Below are 14,331 nucleotides of genomic sequence, written 5' to 3' on the forward strand. Positions count from 1 at the left end.
GAGTGCAACCTGGGGAGAGAAGATCTGGGTAAGATATTATTTTTCCTTCACTGGTTTGTCAACTATTTATTAAGGGCTGCTATTGTGTGCTGGACACTAGGTCATAGTATAAAGCTTTTGCCTATCACACCTCATTTTTTCTTTACCAGGCAGCCACAGCAGTAACTTTTCCTCTCTTGACATGGTTGAAGGATAGAAGGGGAAATCACAGTTGTAGAGACCTGGGCACAGGACCAGACACTTTTTATACACTGTCTCATCATCACCACAATGACCCTTACAATAAGTATTAATCTGATCATTTCACAGATTTAAAAAACTGAGGTCACACAGTGGTGGAGCTGGGATTCTAAGAAATTAAGTCCCCTCCTATTCTGAGCTGGGTTAGAATTTGTTGCAGGGAAATATCAGGTCATCTGAGCTCATGTGGCCTACTTTAACAAGCAGCCTCTTCCTCCTCTTCTCAGAAACACATTCTTGAAAGAATTAAAATATTATGCATTAAAAAATACAATCTGTAACTTATGGCAATTTTAAAATGAAATAAATGTTGTGTGCCTTTTTAACTTTCCTTTGTCAGCATATTCTTCCCTTTTAATAAAGACATTGAATATCCCTTCAAACGCTTTCTAAATTTGAATCTGGGATCAATGCTCCTTTCAACTGCATGCCACCACAGTGCTGTGAGGGCTCAGGAGAACAGTGCAGACAAAGCATCTGGTCTTTTCTTCTGTACAAAGCTTTGTATCCTTTTCTTTTCATTTAACATGTTGTCAGAGTCCTGACAGGAAACAGCACTCACTCTGATGGCTCAAATGAAGAGTCGTTTAGTGAAGGGTGATTTACTAAGATGCAGGTAAGCTAAAGGGGTCCAACAAAGGATGCTGAGGCACCCAGGAGCTGGCCACAGCAGGGAGCTGTTAGCACCTTGGCTGAAAGGGCAAGAAAGTAAAATGGTGGTACCAGAGCCCAAAGGAAGCTGCGAGTTTTGAGGAGGGATGCCCAGCAGCAGCTATAGTCCTAGAGGTGCTGAGACAAGGAGAGTGGAGAAGACACAACCTGACCTCTCCCTCCTACTACCCTTGCATCTCCTGCTGGTGTCCTCAGTGGCTGAATCCAATTCAGCTGGAAGGCAACGGAGTCAGGATAAAGCAGTCTGCTGGGGCTGACTTCCTGGGATGCACAGCAAAGCAGAAAATGCTTCTGCAGGAACAAAGGAGGAAGAATTAGCACATAGCACATTATATTATGATTGCTATGCCAGGTCATTAAATATCCTTTGAAGACAGAATTCTTTTAAAAAAAGGTTTTATTTATTTTTAGGGAGAGGGGAAGGGAAGGATAAAGAGAGAGAGAGAAACATCAATGTGTGGTTGCCTCTCACATGCCCCACACTGAGGACCTGGCCTGCAACCCAGGCATGTGCCCTGACTGGGAATTGAACTGTCAATCCTTTATTTCATAGGCTGGTGCTCAAGCCACTCAGCTACACCAGCCAGGGTTAAAGACAGTATTTCTTTTTTAAAAAATATATTTTATTGATTATACCATTACAGTTGTTCTATTCCCCTCTTCATTCGCCTCTACCCTGCACCCCCCCATTCCCCCCCTTTAGTTTATGACCACGGGTCTCAAGTTCTTTAGATTCTATATTTCCCCCACTATTCTTTCCCTCCCCCTGTTTTCTACCTACTGTCTATGCTATTTTCTGTACCTTCTCCCCCCTTCTCCTCCTCCGACTCCCCTGTTGCTAACCCTCCATGTGTTCTTCATTTCTATGGTTCCACTCCTGATCTAGCTGTCCTCTTGGTTTGCTTTTGTTTTAGGTGTGGTTGTTAATAACTGTGAGTTTGCTGTCCTTTCACTGTTCATATTTTTCATCTTCTTTTTCTTAGATAAGTCCCTTTAACATTTCATATAATAAGGGTTTGGTGATGATGAACTCCTCGAATTTGATCTTATCTGAGAAGCACTTTATCTGTCCTTCCATTCTAAATGAAAACTTTACTGAATAAAGCAATCTTGGCTGTAGGTCTTTGGATTTCATGACTTGGAATACTTCTTTCCAGCCCCTTCTTGCCTGTAAGGTCTCTTTTAAGAAATCCACTGACAGTCTGATGGGAACTCCTTTGTAGGTGACTGTCCCCTTATCTCTTGCTGCTTCTAGGATTCTCTCCTTCATTTTAATCTTCAGTAATGTAATTATGATGTGCCTTGGTGTGTTCCTTCCTGGGTCCAACTTTTTTGGGACTCTCTGAGCTTCCTGGATTTCCTGGAAGTCTATATACTTTGCCAGAACTGGGGAAGTTCTCCTTTATTATTTGTTCAAATAAGTTTTCCACTCATGGCTGTTTCTTTTCCCCTTCTGGTACCCCTATAATTTGGATGTTGGAAAGTTTAAAGATATCCTGGAGGTTCCTAAGCCTCTCCTCCTTTTTTTGAATTGTTGTTTCTTAATCTTTTCTGGTTGGATGTTTCATTCTTCCTTCTGGTCCACTCCCTTGATTTGAGTCCCAGTTTCCTTTCCATCACTATTGGTTTCCTGTGCATTTCGCTTCATTTAAATTAGTTTAGCCTTCATTTGTTCCTCTGATTTGTGACTAAAATCAACCAGTTCTGTGAGCATCTTGATCACCAGTATTTTGAACTGTGCATCTGATAGGTTGGCTATTTCTTGGTCGCTTATAGTTATTGGCTCTGGGGCTTTGAGTTCTTCTTGAGCCATATTTTGGACTATTCATACCTGTTACGTATGAGGAGCGGAGCCCTAGGTGTTCACCAGAGTGGGGCCACTCAGTTGCTGGGTAGTGACGCTGTATGTGGGGGCAGGGTCAAAGGAAAGCAATGGCAGTCTGGTCTGTCGCCTCCCCCTGCTGGGGTCATGCATCCGTCCCACTGCACCCAAATGTGCGACCTCAGTCAGCCCGCCACTTTGCGCACTCACTGGGTTTACCGGCTGGGGCCTGCGTGGTCTGTCCCACTGCTCACTCCTCTGCTGGCTTATCTGCGCACAAATGTGTGACCTCAGCCAGCCTGCCCCGCACTCTCACTGGGTCCACACTGCCACCAGCTGCTACTCCAGCTGCCTGCGCTCCTGGGTCAGGGGATCTTTCCTGCCCGGCCCTGCTTCGAAGCTGGCTCCGCCCCTCTTACCATTCTGGTTGAATGGTTCGTTGTTGTTGGACTTCTGTGTAGTTCAATATTCTGTTCTTTGGCTGCGTCTTTGTTTACCAAACCTTTGTTGTATTCAAACTTGATTGTGGGAGAAAGCACAGTGCTTCCACCTATGCCTCCATCTTGATGGAAGCCCTCAACTTTCTTTTCTTGATCCCATAGGTTGGAGGTCTGGCACACTAATAACCTCACACAGTTGTCCTCCCGGAAGCAAGGCGTGGGAGAGGGGGGCAGTGTGACTCAAATACTCTGGGATTAGTCAGTTCATTGCATTCCAGGGAGCTAAAGACAGTATTCTTAATGGCTAAGTAATATTTCATCATTTGGTGGGTCTACAATTTATTAGTAGTAGTAGCTGTGATACTGAGAGACCCAATCAAATCACTGGGGAGGAATAACAAAGGTTAGGGAGGGGCCGTAGGAGGTGTTTGCCCAGGGCAGTGGTAAACAGTCTAGGACAGGATTGGCTGAGAAGTTGAATGCCTTCAGAGCACATGGAATTATGGGCCAGAAGATTTGAAATAAAAGAAGGGCTCTCAGGCTGCCTCTCTCTGGCTTTCTTCCTCCTCGAGGATGCCTGGATGATTATGCTGTGGCTGGCTGCATTTCCCAACTGATTGTATTTTTGGATGGGAAGAAACTCCAGGCACAGCCTAGGGTCTGGCTGGGCTGCCAGAGGGGTGCAGGGTTATTCTTCCTTGGGTGTTCTGGAGGGGACAAGCCCTGAGGCAGAAGTCTGCCATTCTTACAAAATTGTGTAGCTTTTGTATCTTATGTTGTTTTAGTTTGTAAACTAACCCTATAGAAATAAGAAAGTTAAGACTAACAGGGAATGGTAGGAGAACTCAGGTGTTAAGAGCTTAGCCTTAATTATTAGGTTTAAGTGATTAAAGCTGTAATTAAAGAGTGAGTTTAGCTTAAGTGACTAATGCATGTGGAAAGCTATTACTCCAACATTGTGAAGCTTTTGAATAAAGATTCCTTTCCTTTAGCACCAAACCTTTGCCCCTGGAATTTTGCCCAGACGGTGGCAGAGGGCAGCAGGATGCTAATTCCCAATTGGTAACCGCTGTAGCAGCAGCAGTAATAATATCAGTGGAGGCTTAGATTGTTTTCTGTTCAATTTACAAGGGGCATCTTTGCCCATAATTATTCTTCTGTACCTTTCATTTTTAGTGATGCAGTTCATGGAGGTCTCTCCAGGGAGGCTTGGGGAGTCTAGGTGAGAAATACCAGAAGCTTGGCCATTCCAGGATCCCTGGAAACCACTTTGGGCCATTAAGTCCTAACCTTGCTTTGCCCATTTGCAAGTCAGGAGAAGGCTTGGGCAGCACCTGAAAGAACAGTTCTTCAGAAAATGCGAGGCTGGGCTCAGGGCTGAGGGAAGATGGAGGGACACCCAGGGTCGAATCTGGCACTCACAAATGTGCCCACTCCCTAGAAAACTACTAAGTGCCAGAAGACCCAGAATTCTGGGCTTCCCCTTAACCTTTCTCCCTGGGGCTCCTGGGCCTTGGGCTGTGGTGAGCTTGCTCCCTCTGCTGGCCAGCCATGGCATCCTCGAAAAACAGTGTCCAGAGGGACTCCTGCAGTCTTGTGCATCATACCTGTGTAAGAGGGTGCTGCCAGGGGGCCCCCAAGAGAAGGGTTTGTAATGGGGTCCAGAACTCAGGGTGTTCAGAAAATATTAAAAATATGGGATGTCCTCACCCCCACAAGTCTGAGCTGGGGGATGGAATACATGGAGTAGGGCCACTGAGTTGTTTTGCATAGCAACGGTTTGGCAGATAACCTCTAGAATAGTCATTTAACATATCTATTACCTTTAACTGATTTCTTAATATGTTAAATAGCTGTGGCTTTGCTTTGAGCCAGGGAGAAAGGAGTGACTTCCACCCAAGATGTAATTGGGAGGCAACTCCCCTTGTTACAGAGCCTGTGTGAGAGCTTGGAGACGATTGGCTCCACGGCAAGCCATGGGGCCATGCCTGCCCAGACTTACTACGGCAGCCCAGAAAAGGCAAGTGTAGCTGATTGTGGGCGGAGTCAGTAATGGGGCTGCAGAGGAAGATTAGAGCTGGGAGTTAAACCCAGGGGTGGCAGCCATGACAAGAACCATCATGTGGCTTTAGCAGAAAATTGCCACGCAGTTTTGGCAGGGGAGAATCATGTGGCTTTGGGTCTCCCTTTGCCATGCAGGTAAGGAAGCCAGAAAGCAAGACGTAGCAGCGATGCAGAGCTCTCTCTTAGCAGTTTGGAAGAATGCAGGAGACACTGCAGGAAGGAAAGGGGTGAAAGGACTCTTGCTGGGTGCCATGTGGTTTTTGGAATAAGAACTGGAGATCCCAGTGACACAGCTGATGGTGCCAGGAACCAAGGGAGGCCTACCAGCAGAGCATGGATTACTGGGAAGAACCAGGGGCTGCCTGAGCTCTGGACTTCTATTTCTTTTCCTGAGATATGGTACCCCAGACTGGGCAAAGGGGGGAAGGAAGGACTATGTGTGTTTGTGGGTGTTTTAAGGGACTTTGGGATTTTGGTGAAGACATTAAGTCATTACTCATAAGTCTGTATAACTTGAATAAATAATTCCTTTCCTTTCACCAGTCTCTAACATGGAGAAGTATAATTCTCTGGTGAATGGAAAGGTGAACCTAGTATAGGAGGACCCCGTTCCCTGGTGGCCAATCAGGGAAAGCCCTGGGAGACCACATGGGCAGCACCTTTAAAGTAATACAACGACTTGCACACGTGCAGTAAAAGCCTGCCAAGACTAACCAAGGAGGGTCCGCCCTGTAAGAACAGAGTCCCTCTGTTACTGAACAAGGGTCCGAGGCGGGGGCAATACTTGGCCCACCCAGGGATGCCAAAAACTGCTTCAGAAAACAGAGGCCCCTCCCAAGGACGGTATACTAATATCTACTAGGCTCTTCTGTCCGCCGCCAATTGGAAAGACATCTCTCAATGCCAGAGATTTGTGAAAAGGAAACAAAATGCTTATTTAATGCCACTCAGGCCTAATGCCTACATTAAAATATTAAAGTCTTTAAGGGTATACACCTACACACACCCACACACAGCACTCCCTTCTCCCACTGTCCCAACTCTGGGTACCGTAAATCAGGAAAGGAGCACACGTCCATTTTTTTCAGGTTGCTGGCACTGTGAGCTGTGTCGCCTGCCTGTCCAGGCAGGATCTCCAATTAATCCAAAGTCATGAGGCACCTTTCACTGGCAAGAGTTCTTTGTACCAAGTTCCAGTCAAAGTCTCTCCCGCTTTCCAGGCCACTCGGCCAAAAGGAGCACCCCAAAGCCACGTGGGCTTCTTCTACCAAAGCTGCGTGGGCTTCTTCTACCAAAGCCACACTCCACCAAAAGCGTGTGTCTTTCTTCTTCACCTGGCCACAGGGATCTCCATTCTGGCAAAGCTGCGTGGTCTTCCCTTTCACCTGGCCAAGACGGGGTCTGCACTCTGCTGAAACCATGTGGCTCTCCCTCCTAATGGCTACAGGGGTCTACATCTTTCTAAGACAGTGTGGCTCTCCCCCTCACCTGGCCAAGAGGGGGTTTCTCACTCTGCTAAAGCCACATGGCTCTCCCACAGGCACTCTCTCAGAGAAGCAGCCAACAATTACATCCTGGGTCGCAGCCACTCACTTCTCCCTGGCCCAAAACTTGGCCACAGCTATTTAACATATCTATGAAACCAGTTAAAGGTTATAGATATGTTAAATGACCATTCCAGAGGTTAGCTGCAAAATTGTTGCTATGCAAAACAGCTCTCAGTGGCCCTGCTCCATTCGTCCCTTCCCCCAACTGACACCTTGGGGGGAGGCGGGTGAGACATCTTAATATTTCCTCCAATATTCCTGTACAGTTTGAGTTCTGGACACCATTCCAAATCTTTTCTGGCCCCCCCCTTGGCTGCACCCTGTATCACCTCCAGCCCGTGAGGTCAATCTCTGCTTGGAATCAGCCTGCTCCCATGTTCTCTGCTATAAACTCTGGGTGTTCGGTTCAATTCTTTGTTCTGATCACCAAGAACCTGGTTACCTGTGCCCACCTGTGACACCTGGAGCACAGTCACCAGTATGTGCTCAGGCTCTGGGACTACCATGCTGAGAAGTTCCCACAGGGCTTTGAGCACCCAAGGGGTGTTTGTCTCCCTGGGATGGAAAACTGTCTTGGTTAGAACAGGGTGTCTTGGACACTGGTGGAAATTTAAATTGGCATACCTAATGAGAACCTTCATATTTTTGACTTGGCCTCACCTCCTCTGGGAAGCCTTCCATGGCTACACTCCTAACCTCCAGTATAATCTATATACCCCTTTCTCCAGCTTCTGCAGGATTTCTGCTTGTCTCTGACTCAGGTGAACAAAGGTTAACTTTATTTTGCTCTAATTTTTAACATTTCTAACTCCAATTCTGCCAAGAAATTGTAGTAACTTGATTTCAACCATTTCAGGGTTTCCTCTGTGCTCTTTTTGTGGGATTATGAACTAAAGGAGGTGGAGGGAAGAGGGAACGCCTACATAGCCATAACACCGGGGATGTTGGCAGCCATGAGGCCTCTGTCATCTGTCCTCAGGCACTTGCTGAGATGCCCCTGGGCAGCAGCCAGGGAGCCCCCGTGGAGATTCCCTGCATTTCTGACTGAAGGCTTCTTCACTGGGAACCCCTCTGAGGCCCTCGTTGCACAGGGGCAGTGGATTTTCTGAAAGAATAGCTAAGGAATGGAAAAAGCCACTCACTTTTCAACCTCTCCCTTCCCCCTCCCTGGTGCCTCCCTAGAAATGAGGGTTGCTACCCTCTACTCTCACATCCCATTTCCTTACTTGGTCCTGTCACAGCCCAGGGGCCCAGCTCAGAAAGCAGGGCTCAGAGCCTACCTTTGAACTCCTCCCCTCTGACTAGCCCTCTTCTCACAGTCCTGAGAATCTTACCCCCAGCAGGAAACTTTGCTCTCATTCCCCAGCAGTTTCCTCTCAGATCTTTTGTCCCTGCCCAAGGGACTCTTCCCCTAACAATCTGGGAGGGCTTTTGAAAAACAAAAGCCAGGAAGTGACTGCTTTTATTTTGCTGCTCTCATACTTCTTCCTGTCTTTCAGAAGGAAAGGAACCCTGGTGTAACTGGGGAGAAAAAGGGAAAAGGAGGTGAGAAAATGGAGGAGAAATCCTCTAATGTTTTAGTAGTCATGCCACTTCATACTCCTGCACTTATTCTCGTCTTACCTGTCCTCACCCTCCTGTCCCAGGATAGGGGTGGCCCTCAGGTGGAGGAGGAGGTGGGGGTGTGCCCTTGATGGCATGCCGGTCCTGGTGCCCCCAGCACTATCCTGGCCTGTGGCACGTCTTCAGTGTAGGCCATCAGTAAGGATCTTAAGACAGTCAGAAAAAGCAAAGAGGTAATCTAATCCCCAAATGGAGAGGCTTGGAGAAAAACAAAGAGAACTCTGCCAGGAGAAAGGGCCTTTAGAGAAAAGAACACTTCAATAGGAGCTGGGAGACCTGTGTGCAGGGAGACCTTAGAAATGGTGCTTCCACCTTATTTGGGGCAGATCCTACCACTGAGTCTGGGAGGCAGAGGGAGACAGAAGAAATCATGGACTTTGCAGTTGACCCTGCCCTATGAAACAACCTACTGATGGATGTGACCATGGGCAATCACTTAACCATTCCAAAGTCTCACTTTCTTCATCTGCAAAGAATATTCACATTGCAGTGCTGTTGTTGAGGATTAAATGAGAATTGGTGTCAAAGTGTTTGCAGTGAAATGGCACCAGGTGTTAGAAAGGTGGAGTCAGACTGGACCTTGGTTTAGCAACCTTGGTATTTGAACTCTGGCTAAGAAAGAATTCAGAACCAATGTTACCGAACAAGGGCCTGAGGGGGTGGGGGGGGCGGCGATACTTGGCCCACCCAGGGATGCCAAAAACTGCTTCAGAAAATAGGGGCTCCTCCCAAGGACGGTATACTAATATCTACTAGGCTCTTCTGTCCACCGCCAATTTGAAAGACATCTCTCAATGCCAGAGATTTGTGAAAAGGAAACAAAATGTTTATTTAATGCTATTCAGGCCTAATGCCTTCCTTCAAATATTAAAGTCTTTAAGGGTATACACCTACACACACCCACACACAGCACTCCCTTCTCCCACTGTCCCAACTCCGGGTACCGTAAATCAGGAAAAGAGCACACATCCATTTTTTTCAGGTTGCTGGCACTGTGAGCTGTGTCGCCTGCCTGTCCAGGAAAGATCTCCAATTAATCCAAAGTCATGTGGCACCTTTCACTGGCAAGAGTTCTTTGTACCAAGTTCCAGTCAAAGTCTCTCCCGCTTTCCAGGCCACTCAACCAAAGGGAGCACCCCAAAGCCGCGTGGGCCTCTTCTACCAAAGCTGCACTCCACCAAAAGCGCACGTCTTTCTCCTTCACCTGGCCGCAGGGATCTCCATTCTGGCAAAGCTGCGTGGTCTTCCCTTTCACCTGGCCAAGAGGGAGTCTGCACTCTGCTGAAACCATGTGGCTCTCCCTCCTAATGGCTACAGGGGTCTACATCTTTCCAAAACAGCATGGCTCTCCCCCTCACCTGGCCAAGAGGGGGTTTCTCACTCTGCTAAAGCCACATGGCTCTCCTGTAGGCACTATCTCAGAGAAGCAGCTCCCAATTCCAGCCTGGGTCGCAGCCACTCAGTTCTCCCTGGCCCAAAACTTGGCCACAGCTATTTAGCATATCTATGAAACCAGTTAAAGGTTATAGTTATGTTAAATGACCATTCCAGAGGTTAGCTGCAAAATTGTTGCTATGCAAAACAGCTCTCAATGGCCCTGCTCCATTCGTCCCTTCCCCCAACTGACACCTGGGTGGGGTGAGGACATCTTTAATAATATTTCCTCCAATATTCCTGTACACTTTGAGGTCTGGACACCATTCCAAATCTTTTCTGGGCCCCCCCTTGGCTGCACCCTGTATCACCAACACTAAAACTTGTAAGAGAAAGTTGATTTAGAAAGTCACAGAAGTAGAAGTGAGCCACAGCAGGAATGGACTCAGGAAACAAGTTACAGAGGCAAAAGAAGGGACCTTGTGTTACCAGGAGAGACCTGGTTCTTATGGATGCTGTAAAGAATTACAGATCAGCGAATCTATTAGTGTGCAAGTAGGGTTTATTGGTGATATGTTCTCATGGAACAGAATGGGCCTTGTTGAGGTGGGAGTTGAAAGGCTTTCTTAGGCTCTGCCGAGGAAGAAATACCAATCAGCCACAAATTTAGGCAGTATAGAGCTTTACTGGGGTTTGTGCACCCGGGCGAGGTTCTCCAATCCACACAATGGGGCTGGGGAAGTCGTGCCCAAGCAGGGAATATGACGGGGTTTTATTTTGGTTGGCTCTTTTCGTGGGAGCTGAGGATTGGTCTTCTTTGAACAAAGCGGCAATATATCATTGGTGGTTGCTATGCGGATATCCGTTTTGGCAAAGCCCGCCCTTTCGGCTCTCTGGTTTGACATCAGCTGTCTTTTCGGGTTGTAGTTCAGCCGCCATTTTGTCCTACCCCGCCCATCCTGACAGGGGTGGGGTGGGAAGGCATTGGTTTAGGGCAAAGCAGGGTAAGGACAACCAAAGGCTGTGGCGGCAAGTGTGCGAGTTGCGGGGTGGGGGGCATAGCAGGGCGGGGGTGGCCAGAGTGAGTCCTTTGTTCTGAGGACTTATATAAGTTGGCAGGATGGGGGAGATGGGGGTTACATATTGATTGACAGGTAAAGGTAGTGCCAGCTTTGGCGGGGGAGGGAGGGGCATGAATAGCCAAAGGTGTTAATGGACTTCCTTTGGGCACTGTGAGCCCTCACATGCCTTTCAGGCCTTAGGATGAAAGCCCAGTTTCAAATATTTTCTTTCCTAGAGAGTGGAAATGATGCATAGAATTTCAAGGGCTTCCTTCCTGCCTACCATTACTTCTCCCTTGGCTCCTCATTCTACTGTAACTTTCTTCCCTCAAGTAATGGGAACCCAAATCTTTGGGAACTTTGGGCTCAGGACAGCTGGGTTAGTGGGTGAGGCATGTCTCCCTTCTCTTGCCTGTCTTGGTTTGCCATCTATCCCACCTAACGCTTGGAATTTAGGAGAGAGAAAAATAAACGTAAAGTGCAGCGGGCAGGGCCATAAGGAGAAGGGGAGGAGAAAGGTGTGGGTGTGCTCCCAGGATGCAGTCACCCTGGGTCCTCCATCTTGAGAATATTTATCAGGAGGTACCAGAGGAGGATCTCCACAGAATATTCATCAGTTTTCCTGGTGTGTCCTTTTAGGGCCAAGGTCTCTACTGACTGGTCTGTGCCAGGGCAGGGGGTCATTAGTCCCTGCAGCTGGTCCTGCTGTCAGCTCTGCCATCACTTGTCCGGTTTTGCGACTTTCCTGGGCCTGGAGCTGACACAACTGAGGCCTGGGTGTTATCCCTAGGGGTTAGTGTTTAAAGGCTATTCTCCAGCCCCCTTCATTGTTCCCCTTCTAAAGAGGTCTAACCCACATGACTTGCAACATGCGGTGGGAGGAAAGACCAGGGGAGGGTGCAAACAGCATGACCAGCAATATGCTGGGGAGGAAGGGGCTGAGGTAGTAGTGTGGTAGATACATGTCAAGATGTCACCACCCCCAAGTTGGTGGTTACTGTGAGGTGAGTGACAACACCAGCAGCTCAGTCCTCCTGGGATTGACAGGGCTCTCAATGATGACCTCAACAGCTGCTCACCCAGCCCCATCCTCCCAGGGCATGGAACCTTGGGTCAGATTTAGTCTCTGAGCATCGATGTCTGACCTCATGCTCTTGAAAAGCTGGGATTTCTGGCCACTGCCCCATCCAGGCTGCCCATTTCCCGATCATGAATTTATTCACTGTGTGCCTCCTCAGCCAGGCCCTGAAGGGGGTCTGTGGACCTGGAGATGAGGTGGTCCAGGCCTGCAGCCCCTCTCCCTGGTCCCACCTGACCCCAGGCCTGAGCCTGCCATGAGACTCATGGCACTTGGTCATCTCCTGTTCAGTGAATCGAGCAGTCCCGGGGTTCAGGCCAGGCCAGGCGTGGTGGGAAGGGTGTGGGTGCAGGGCCAGCACCCCTTCTTTTACCCTGAGGTCGCACTTCCACTGGGGGCAAAGCCAGGACTCAAGGCAGGTACATGGCCCAGGCCACACCCCTTTTTACCATATCTGACATAAACTCTATAAACCCACCCTCTTCTAGGTGAAACAGGATCATTTATATACAGCTCACCTCACCATACTGTTGAAAAGTAAAATATGTGTGTGTGTGTGTGTGTGTGTGTGTGTGTGTGTGTGTTTGTAAACTGATTAATGCATCTGGACTTGTCCCCGGCACCTTGCACCGTGACTGTACATAGTGGGTGCTCAGTAAATGCTTTTGGGATGGGTTACTCTTGGGCTTACAGGGATCCTCTTCTCATGGTGCCTTTTTTTTCATGTATGCTGAATTCTACTTTAAAAAAAAAGGTTTCATTTATTTATTTTTAGAAAGAGGGCAAGGGAGGGAGAAAGAGGAGAGAAACAACAGCATGTTGTTGCCTCTCATACACCACCCACTGGGGACCTGGCCCACAACCCAAGCATGTGCCCTCACTGGGAATCAAACTGGTAACCCTTTGATTCACACACTGGCATTCAATCCACGGAGCCATACCAGCCAGGGCTCATGGTGCTGTCTCCTGGCCTCTCTACTTTTACTCTGCTCTCCTCTCACCTAAAATGCCAGGTGCTCAGCCAGGTGGCCTAGATGTAGGAAGGAAGGCTCTACCCTTCTCCAAGAGACATTCACAGCCCAGTTGGCAGAGACTGACAAGGTACCAGACAAAATGTGGTGTGAAAAGTGCATGGCAGATCATGCCAGGCTACCATGGGAACCAAGGGGGGCTTGTTCATTCTTGTTCACAAGAATGAACACAGCTCCTTACATCTGTGCATTGCTTTCAGCTTTTCAAAGAAATGGGTGTGAAGGGCGGGGGTGGGAGACAGAAAATTGAGAAATGGAGCTTTCCCAGTCCTCTTTTGTTCACATTCCAGGATTATCACCTTTGCTGAGCTCTTTCAAGGGAGAAAAAAAAGAAAGACACAAAGACACTCTCCCACTGATAAATGAAGCATTTTTAGCAGCTCTGTATTGCATAGTCATTGCTTGGTGTTTGTTTTTTAGCAAGGCTTTTCAGCATCAGCTGACAATGGCTGTAGAGGCCTAAGCATCTAGAATCTGCAGTACTGCTTCCAGTGAGCAGAATGATCACCTCCTATTAATGAGCCACTCCACAACCCCCTTCTCATTTAGTGCCCACATTACATGAATTGTCTAAGCAGAGTGAGTTTAACCCTTGTGGTGGTTTGGCTCTTAAGTGTGGTATTGCAGCAGGAGGGGTAGATAATTAGGTGGTAACAAATAACCCCGAATGTGTGCCGTAAAACCACAGAGATTTACTTTTGCTTCCACTACATGTCTGTCCATGGGTTGCCAGGTTTCTGCTCTATGCCATCCCCACTTGGAGACCCAACATCAGGAGGCCCATTGGGACAAGGGAAGATGGAGACCTCCTGGCTCTTGAATTCTTTCATATGGAAGTGACCCTGCCATCTATCAGAACCACTGGCCAGAGTGGGTCCATGTGGCCATGCCTACCTTCAAAGGGGTAGGGAGTAGCTGGGAACAGAACCTGGTCCACTGTGGTGTTCACACAGGTGGCAAAGAGCACAACCCACTCACAGTGTGGGCTCCATCCCTGCTAGTCAATTAGGGTCCCATGACTTTTCAGGGTCCACTATATATGACCAACTCTCTCCCCACATCTCTGCTTTGACTACCTGAGAGAGAACGTGATGGGACCAGGGAATTAATAGCACCCTTATTTGCATTAGACTTCCAAATGCTGCCTGGGGCAAGACTGTCTGTGTGTGTGCTGTGCGTGTCTGTTCTTCAGGGCTCCTGCTGGTGTGCATGGGTGGGCCACTTGGTTTCTACAGGAGACCTTTGCTTCCTTCAGGTGTGGCCAAAGCCTTTTCCCCGCAAGCGGTTGCGTCGATTTGAGAGGCTCCACTCCTCAGGTATTTAAAGAACATTAACCTAAATGCTGGCTTATCTAAAAGCAGCGATTCTCAAGCTTTAGG

At 48.1% G+C, this 14,331-nt stretch overlaps 1 protein-coding gene across 5 annotated transcripts in view; it reads right to left on the reverse strand.

Annotated features, from left to right (window-relative positions):
- Positions 1 to 502: 502 nt before the first annotated feature.
- The window catches only part of TMEM177 (transmembrane protein 177), a 31,894-nt gene continuing 18,065 nt past the window's right edge, over positions 503 to 14,331 (reverse strand). For 2 of the 5 annotated variants that reach the window (XR_005067024.1, XR_005067023.1), the window contains exons 3-5: positions 8,409 to 8,554; positions 4,664 to 4,781; positions 503 to 1,203 (exon numbers count right to left, since the gene is read on the reverse strand). The gene's annotated coding sequence lies outside the window, so the exon portion shown is untranslated. The remainder of the gene's footprint in view (positions 1,204 to 4,663; positions 4,782 to 8,408; positions 8,555 to 14,331) is intronic. The other 3 variants (XR_005067025.1, XR_005067022.1, XR_005067026.1) reach the window with 2 other exon arrangements.

The sequence above is a fragment of the Sturnira hondurensis genome, unplaced genomic scaffold (assembly GCF_014824575.4).
Source record: "Sturnira hondurensis isolate 20B ecotype Veracruz unplaced genomic scaffold, ASM1482457v3 Scaffold0006496, whole genome shotgun sequence".
In the NCBI taxonomy this organism is placed as follows: domain Eukaryota; kingdom Metazoa; phylum Chordata; class Mammalia; order Chiroptera; family Phyllostomidae; genus Sturnira; species Sturnira hondurensis.